Raw genomic sequence first — 10,286 nt, 5'->3', positions numbered from 1 at the left:
AGGAAGTCAGATAAAGGAGAGGTAAGTAGTGCTAAAGCAGAAGATTTTGCTAAATATTTGAAGAACATCCATGAGGAGGTGAGGAAGCACATCATAAATATGAATACACAATAAAAGGCTAAGGAAAATGTGAAAAGGATATATAAGGAATTTTAGATTGGAGATGAAGTCATGGATCATTTGAGAAAGGAGCATTTTATAGTGGGTAGATATAATAAGTTGAAGATGAAGAAGTTTGGACTGTGGAAGATAGTGAAGAGGCATGATTTTGGCAATATGTATGAAGTGGAGTTTCCTACTAAATTGAATATTTCACAAGTATTTAATATTTTAGATTTAATGAAGTATTATGAAGGAGGTGATGGAGATGAAGTTGTAGAAGCACAATGAAACATTCCAACAACTATTTCAGCTACAAAGGAGATTAAGGAGATACTAGATAGTTGTGTTGGAAAAGTACCAAAATCAAAACCTATGAGGAATATCTAGTCAAATGGAAAGGGAGACTAGTTGAGGATTCATCATGTCTAGCAAAGGAGGAGGTTAACTATATTGGTTTTCCTATGAACACCTAAGACATGACAGGGTCACTTCTCAAATTACCTTGGGTCTCTGATGTAGGAGCATCCTAGGTGCAAGGGTAATCTTGCATCACCCAAAAATATTTTATTGTCAGTCTTTTCTATTTTAATAAGGACTAGTAGATAGGGTGGTTACTATTTATGGGAACTTACTATTTTTAGTAAGTTTGTCATACAAGCTTGAAATGTTCTCATTTTCTATAGGAAGGTTCATTTTAGAGTTGTAAGCCTACCATAAAAAATATCATTGCTCAAGAATTAGTATTAGAGAAGTAATTGCAGATTTTTAGTGGAAAAATTTGTAGAAAAGCCTTAGGCTCACTATTAGAGGCCTTACAGTGTCTGGATGAGGCCTGAAAACTAAATAGAAGGGTGCTAGCATGGTTTTCAGCCTATAGATCACAAGCTAGCATTTTTGAAAAGTGGTTATACTAGCCAATTAGATTAAAAGTTCATGAGTTATGGCATGTGAAAGTTGGACTACTGATATTTCTAAAATTATTTGTGAAAGATGTATGTGGCCAACTCTATGTGTATTGTTAGGGTCTATCGGCCCTAGGTATTAAGTTTTAGCATCTACAACCTTCTCGGATGGCATAAAACTACCTATGTAAGAAAGGCTCGAACATTGTCTAGGATAGCTCTGGGAGATAGTTCACAGGTAGTCTTGCAAATTATTGTATTGAAGGTGCCCATGTGGGTTAGTGTATTGTACTTATGAATTCTATAATTCCACATTTGTGATGCAAATAAGTCCATATTTTATTCTCATATGATCTATTGTTTCTATGTTTCTTTTATGAGTTTATGGTATTAGGGGGAGCACTTGCATCAATTTGATATAAAATTTTAATTTTTGAAATTGAAAAGATCAACTTTTTCCTTTCTTCATAACCATGTATGAAGGTAACTTGACATTTACAATTGTCAAATCTCATTTTCCTCATCCCTGCTCATTTGTGCAACATGCTAAGGTGATCCTATGACATATATTTGACCCCAATTTATAATTTTTGAAATGAAAAGACCAACATTTTCCTTTCTTTGTAACCTTAGGAAGCCAACTTGGCATACATTTGTGTGACAATTCATTATATCTTATTCATACAATAATTCGTCATTGATTATCACTAACAATATCTTATGAATAGAGAAAAAAATTATTTAGGAACACTATTGGAACCTAATTTGAATCATATACTTCTATGACAAATTTATGCCTGATTATTGTGTACTAATATTTTCCTAAGGCCAAAATGATGACAAAATAGAGGGTTAACTAAGGAGAATGTGAAAGTGTACAATTTAGTGATTTTTTTGAGTATTTATAAATACCACCAATCTTTATACACAAACAAATATTAGAGATATAAATAAAAACATATCACGATACTCTATATTTAGAAGGGTTGATCCCACAAGTTACATAATCCTTCCACATAAAAGGAAAATTTAAAAGAAATGATTTAAAAACCATAGTAATAGATATGTGAATACCAACCAAGATCTAAACATAACAATGTAATGCAACTCAATCTCACCTATTAAATTTTGTGCTCACCTAGACCTCATTTTAGCATGTATGGCCTCTCATACTTGATTACACTCAAACTTTCTCACTTGGGTCAAATTCAGATGCCATAACTATATTTTGGGCCTCAAGTCCTTGATCTAACCATTATTAGAAGGTCAAAGTAAAATTCCATCCCACTATATTATTTAAGTATCAAATTATAGAAATTTACAAAATGCCCCATGAAATATTGTTTTCATGATTGTTTCTATTTTATCTCTTCTCAAGTCATGTTATTGCATCAAGACTTTCATCTTTTTCAAATAAATTTTAACTTGCCTTGTAACTTGTTGATGATTTTTCTATAATACTTCATCTTTAGTGGCACTCTTATAGTTTGTCAAGTACATGCTTTAATAGATGTTTTTTTCTTGCTTAAGATGATAGGAAATCTTATTTTTATGATTTGTATGATTTATATACCCATATGTAATTAAATAAATTTAACCATAAACTATAAAAGAATACCTTCATCTGATGCTAAAGTTTATCTTTGGTTGTTTGATCATGAATTGTTGACCATTTTAGATGCTAATATAATTATGTGGAGTATTTTCGGGATTCATAAAGGATTAATAATAGGAGATGATATACTCTTCTTGAAGTATGATCTCAAGTCAAATATTCATTTTTAGTTAAGTGTTATCAAATGCATTTAATTCCACCACTTAGAAGATGTGTTTGTGATTACTAGTTAGTATTATTAGGTAATTGTGAATATTTACTACCTAGCACACATGTTAACTTCATTGAGGCCTTGCATACAAGGTTATCTTCATGTGAATCAAGTAATTCTAGTTTCTTTCTACTCATGACATGCCCATTTAATTTCATATGACCATTTAAGAATTGTGTCAATCTTATCTAGCAATACATCATTTCATTCATTCATTTGAATTTAGGAGTTAATATATATTTTTCCTCTTGATGTACCATTGTGATCTATGTCTTTGTAGTGATCTTTTTCAATGGAGAAGGAAGGGTGTTACTACGTAGGACACATATTGTTTTCATTGAGAGTTTATGAGGCTTGTAACATATTATAAGTCTCAATTTTTTACCCTCTAATGTGTATTAGCAAAGTGTTAAAAATTGTGTGTAACCATTAACACTATCCTTTGAATTGATTTAATATTGAAGGATGCAATGTTTATTGTAATTATGAAAACTCTTATTTATTAATTATGCATGTGAACCCTAAAGCCTTTCATAAAGGACTTGTATTAGGAGTTTTTGTAATGTTCTTAAGGTATGTTAACTCATTGGTTCCATCCATAGTCATGACTATTGGGCATCTTGGACAATTACTATTTGTCTTTGCACTTGATTAATATAGTGATTTAAGGGATCACTCTTTGTCTTTAATATGATAATAATCAAAATCCTTCAATATTGAGTTAGTAATAAGTCCTTATAAAATTGTATTATGACCATGTAATGTCCCTAATATGTTTTTCTAGTGTAGTCTCATGTTCAATAGATTATTTTTAAAAAAATTGTACAATTCTAGTCACTCTTTCTTTCCCTTGTCCTATATTCCTCTCACCATCTATAGTCCCTTCCCAAGTCATGTATGCCAAGGTTTTTCCTATATGTCATTATTCAAATTCACCAACAATGTCACATATGCTAAGGTTTGTCATATATGTAATCATTCAAAATCACCAACAATTTCACGTATGCTAAGATTTGTCATATATGTCGCACATGTTAGAGAAACAAGTTAATTTAATTTAATTTATTAAATTACCTTTTCTCCCTTCTTAAGATTTCACTTAATGCACTTTGTATTTCTATTTAATAATTAATTAGTAATTACTAAATGTCATTTACCTTTTAAGTTACCACTGTAAGGTTTTTGATCTCCTTCTATACGGATTGATCTTTTGTAATTATCTTTTATCTTTTTCATTTTTGAGAATACAATTTGCACATTTTTAGAGAAAAACCCTTGCCTCTTCCTGTCTTTTTCTTCTCTATGAAAAGCTTTTACATACAAGTATTCTTCAGGCTTTGTGGATTTGTATTGCTCAAATCATTCATGGAATCAAAGCCAGATTTGTTGTAGCTCATTCAATATTTGGAGAAAAAGAAGAATGAGGGTTTGACAGAATAGATCAAGTATTTTTCAATTTTTTTTTTGTGAAAATAAAGGTTTTTCTAATTTTTGGAGCACTTTGAAGCCAAACAACCTCACGGTTAGATTTAAAAGGTGTTAAAACCCCCATTTTCATATAAAGTTTGTTGATTTTGGACAATGTTGACCTATTATTTACATCAATAAACCAATTTTTTTCAAAAAAAATCCAACACCTTATAAAACAATAGCCAAGACCTCTTCTTGTCTAGAACTTCTGACCCCTCATAACTATCACACATGGCAGACCTTGATGACAACTTCTCCATTCAAAAGGATGGTGGTCTTTTTTAGATGTAGTGCAACCATTTTTATAGAGGCATTTTGAGGTCATGCAACATAGGAACAAGATAGACGAGGCAATATGATTGATTGCTTTATAGGTATCCGACAGTCTATAGTTTCATCTTGATGGGTGCAATACCCCTCTAGCTATGTGGACCAAGCTTGAAGGCTTGTTTGGTATAGTCAATGAGTTTAGGGCACTTTAGATTGAGGTAGAGCTTACTTCTCTTGTACAAGATTCTTTTCCTTCAATTGAGGACATATTGATGAAGTTCAATCAACAAAGATCTTTACTATGTTATAGCAATTAGATATTTCTTAATTAACTCTAGTTTTTATAAGATAAACTTTAGGCACCTAATAATGAATTATTTTATTAATTATTATGATTCAACCTATGTTAGACCTTTTTAGGGTTTTAATATCCTTTATAAGGATGATCTATCTTTGTAATTATTACTTGATTCACTTTTGATAATAATATTCTATCTTTTTACTTCTCTTCTGTGATAGGTGTTTACATGCACGTGATTCTTGGAGCTATAGGGTTGATCTTTCATCAACTTCAACATCATATCAGAGCTTCAAATCTTCATACCCCTATTATGTTCTTGAGAGATTTGGTATTGGTTTTTTGATTTGAGCTTTTAATGGTTTCTTATTGTATATGGGGTGTCACTGAATTTTGAGGCACTTAGAGAAAAAATGGACATCACCATTGAGTTTTGAGTGCTTGAAAACCCCCATTTCCATATAAAATATGTCTAGTTTGGACACTATTGGAATTTGAGGCAAAATGTTCTTGCAGTCAGGCTATATTGACTTGGGCACTCTATTAGAGGTGGAAGAAATTTTTGTGTGAAAATACTTTTTTTATCCAAAAATTTCTTTGCAATTTTTTGTGTTTTTTTTTAAATCAAAATTTTTATTTTTTAAATCCCTTATCATTGTTATTGTGGTGAGCACATATATTCATGCCCATGCATTCTATTTGGTGGGCACACCTCCATTAGTATGTACTGTACCTACTGCAATCTCTAGTTTTAAGCCCTACATATATAGTCTTCTAGAGGCATTTTTGGGTTTCAAGGCCCATTTTATGGGATCAAGAGTCTTTGTTTTTGAAGGAAGCATGTGTTTTTAGAATCCCCAATTCACTTTTAGGGGCCCATGAAACCTCCATCACATTCACGACAAAAGAGATTGGCTATGTCATCCCTGGCTCTCATTGTAATCTCATAGTGATGACACCAGTACTCCTGTCATTGCCCCTTGCTAGACATAATCATCCTTTCCTCAAGCCTAACCATCACCTTGATGATGGAAATATAAGAGGAGCAATTGAGAGAGGAGGGGTGAATCAATTACCACTAAAATAATTCCAAAATCTCTTAGATGTAAGTACAAAATATAAACTCTAAAATATTGTAGCTTGGTAAATATACAAGCACTTGGCTAATACTAATAATATGATGTAACTCGGTAACCATTGAAATAAAAATTTTAACTTGAAAAATGATTTACATGCATATCTTAGGATATTATTTGTGATTAATCTTAATTAACTTAGTTTCATACACATGAAAGAAATGACATGAACATAAATGACACCAAGATTTAATGTGGAAACCCAATTTGGTAAAAATAACCAATTGTAACTAGTTACTAATTTTCAATCTTTTGAAGTGAGCCCTGTTAGAGGCCAACTCTATTAAAGATACAAAATACACTATTAGGTGTGACTCCATTAGAGGATATAATCACCCTATTTGGAGTGGCCTTATTAGAGGCCATTAAACACTTCAATCTAGAAATGCCACCTTATTAGAGGATTTACAAATAGTTCCTAAGACAACTCTTTTAAGAGATTTAAATCACTACTACAATGGTTAAAGAGTAATAATGAGATTACCTAATTTCTGATGCAACTGTATTACTAATTTCAGATCTCAATTCTAGCTTGAATACTTGATCCTTCTTGATCGAATGTATCTTTGCAACTCCTCATGGATATTCTACTTATCCTTCTAATTTTCTTCCTCTTAACATCTTCTATTCTTCCATACTTGCACACATTCAATCCTCAACTTGACCTTATACTTATATTATACACAATGTCAAGTCAACTTGAATACATCTTATAATAATTAATATTCATCTCCTTAGTTAGCTAGAGCTAACAAACAAATTCATTAAATTCAATATGCCAAAATAAGAAAATCCTTTGTTAGTCGACCCTACTCGATAGACACTAACTCAAAACAATTTTTGCGTGTTAACCAAGTGAACTTGGTTAACAATGCATCTTTGCTAACTTCTTTTAGTAATAGAGTGAGCTCAGTTAACACTGGTTCCATCCAACTTTCCTTTGTCACCCAAGTGAACTCTATTAACACTCAACTTCTATGAACTTGTATTCAATGCTTGAGTAAACTTGGTAGACACTACATTTTGAACTTTCCAAACATTGGAATGCTCGATAGACATAAGAAATTGTCTTCATCACCTGAGTAAGCTCGACATAGACTATCTAGTAAAGATATGACATTTTGTGTAACATCAAAGACAATACATAATTAACCAATTATATTCAAAAATCTCCCTCTTTGACATTGATGACAACACATGTCATAATACAATGAATTTTTAGTGGAAAATAATTTAGTAAGGAAAATATCCTTAGCTTCATTCTGATTCTCATCCATGAGAACTTCCTCTATTAGTGTGAACTCCCTTTGAGTTCAATTTCTCCTTTTCTCATCAAACACTCCTTATTTACTCTATCTTTAACATCTTTTGATAGAAAACTCCCCCTCTTTGATATTAGCTCTAAATATTTTAGACCAAGTTCTTCTTCTTTGACATCTCTAATAGATATATGACTGAACTCTCCATAAACTCTCCCTCATCATAGAAATCTCCATCTTTATAATTTTTTGTGAATATGACAAAAAAATCTCCCTCTTTTAATCTTATACCAAAGACAATATTCAATGAATATCAATGTACCTCATGTACTGATTCATATGCAATCTATCCTTTTCAATACTGCATCAACTTGATTGATCTTCAACATGCATTGGTTGATGCATCACTAAAAGTAAACTTCATTTAGTGTGCTTCAAATATGGGAATGACCACTTACTTACCTCTTAGATACAAAAATGCATCCTTAGGTAATGAATTAGTGAATATGTTTGCAATTTATTCTTTAGTATTCACATATTCTAATCTTACGTCTTTATCTTGCACCAAGTCTCTCAAAAAATGATATTTTATTTCAATATTCTTGGTCTTGGTATGCATAATAGGATTCTTTGATATATTAATTGTGTTGGTGTTATCACAAAAGATAACCATTAGATTCTCTTTTTCTACCTTCATACCTACCAATAGTTACTTGAACCAAACAATATTTGAACAATTAACTATTGCTGCAACATACTCTGGTTCTACTATAGACTAAGAAGTGTAGTTGTGCTTCTTGCTTGTCCAAGACACTAGTCTTTTACCAAGAAATAATGCTCCACCATTAGTACTCTTCCTATTATCAACACTTCCTACCTAATCAACATCAGTAAAGGCTTTCAAATCTAAAGTGCCTTCTTTCTTGTACCATACTTCATAATCTCGAATACCTTTTAGATACCTCATGGTTCTTTTTATTTCCATCATATGATTTTGTTTAGGATTTTCTTAGAATCTTGCCACCATATCAACTACTAATGCAATATCAAGCCTTGTATATACTACATATTATAATTTCCAATCATTGATCTATATGTGGTCTAATCTAATTCCTTTGAATCATCATTCTTGGAAAGATTATGTCCAGTAGACATAGGTGTTCCAATTGGTCATAAGTTTTCCATTTCAAACTTCTTTAGCATATCCTTGAAATATTTGGATTGAGTAATGTAGATACCATCTTTCTTTTATTGAATCTGCAATCCAATAAAGAATTGTATCTCTCCAAACATGGACATCTCAAATTCCTTAGTCATTTTCTTTGAAAAATCTTTACACATGTCATCATTTCTAGTCAACAATGTGTCATCCATAAAGATTTCTTCCATCACAATCTTCTTGTTTGGTCCTTCTTTGAGATGTAGATTGTTGTTATCATTTGTCCATTGAAAACCAATCTCCATTGAATAGTTATGAAGTCTTTCATACCAAGCTTTAGGAGCTTGCTTGAGACCATACAATGCTTTGTGTAGTTTACAAGCCATATCCCTCTTGTTAGGATCTACAGAACCTTTTGGTTGTTCTATGTAGACTTCCTCTTCAATAATTCCATTCAAGAATGTAGATTTCACATTCATTTGATAAACATTAAATCCTTCATATGCAACATACGCAAGTAAAGCCCTAACACCTTCTCTTTTTGCATTAGGAGAAAAAGTTTCACCATAATCAATACCTTCTTCTTGAGAATAAACTTTGCATACTAACCTTTTTTTTTTTTTTGAAACTTCTCCATCTTAATTAAACTTATTTCTAAAATCCCAATTTGTGCCAATTACATTTTTATCATTGGGTCTAGGAACAAGAGTCTAGGTATTATTCCTTTCTATCTATTCTATCTCTTCATTCATTTCTTGAAATCATCTTTAACTGATTGAGGATCAAATTTAGTAAGAAAACATGTGCCTTTCAATTTGTTTCTTGTCATTGTACCATCTGACTTGTCTCCAATGATCTCATTAGGTGCATGGTTCCTTGTGACATATCTTGCCAACACAGGTACTTTGGATTTAGAACTTGTTCCACTAGCCTTGACATGATATTTTGCATTAAGGTCATGTCCCACTTTCTATGACTCGATTCCTTTAGAATCATTTTTCTCTGGCTATAATGTAGTAGCTTCTGACTGCAACTTGAGTCCTTTAGAATGTGACTCAAGTTGCACTAGATGCAACTTGGGTTGTTCTTGATATTTTTGAGACTCGGGAGGTGAAGTCTCTGACTTCCAATTGGATTTGGCATTATATCAATTTCAAAGTAAATAAACTTTTTGTAATCCTTAGGTTCTTTGTTGCTCTCTTCTTCATTCTTTTCTGCAAACTCATCCATCCTGACATGTGCACTCCCTATGATCTTATGAGTAGAAAAATTCAAGCATTTATATGCTTTAATTCTTCTAGAGTATCCTAGGAATATGCCTTCATCACCTTTGAGATCAAATTTACCTTCATTCATTACCAAATACTTTCAAGTAACTTATGTTAGGTTTGTAGCCATACCATAGTTCACAAGGAGTTTGATTTGAGTCTTTCTTCAGCTATACTCTATTCAAGGTATACACTATAGTATTGATTGCTTCTTTCTAGTATTTGATTACAACATTCTTTTCTATCATCAAAGTTTTTTCACAATCCATGACAAATATATTCCTTCTTTCAGCTATACCATTTTGATGTGGTGTACCAGGGGCTGATACTTGTCTTTTGATTCCTTTTCTAGTGTAGAATTAATTGAAAATAAATTCACCACCTCTATCTGATATCAACCTCTTCAACTTCTTTCCTATTTCCTTCTCTACTCTTACCAAATACCACTTAAACTTTTGAAAATATTTAGACTTATCTTTTAGATACATTACAGTCATCATTCTAGAATAATCATCAACAAAAAGAATAAACTATTTATTTCCACTATAGCTCTTAATTCCAATAGGTCCACATAAGTTAGTATGAACTAGCTCCAA

Source organism: Cupressus sempervirens, chromosome 2 (genome assembly GCF_028749045.1).
Source record: "Cupressus sempervirens isolate cs-2001-9-10 chromosome 2, ASM2874904v1, whole genome shotgun sequence".
NCBI lineage: Eukaryota > Viridiplantae > Streptophyta > Pinopsida > Cupressales > Cupressaceae > Cupressus > Cupressus sempervirens.
Note: the sequence above shows the minus strand (reverse complement) of the source record.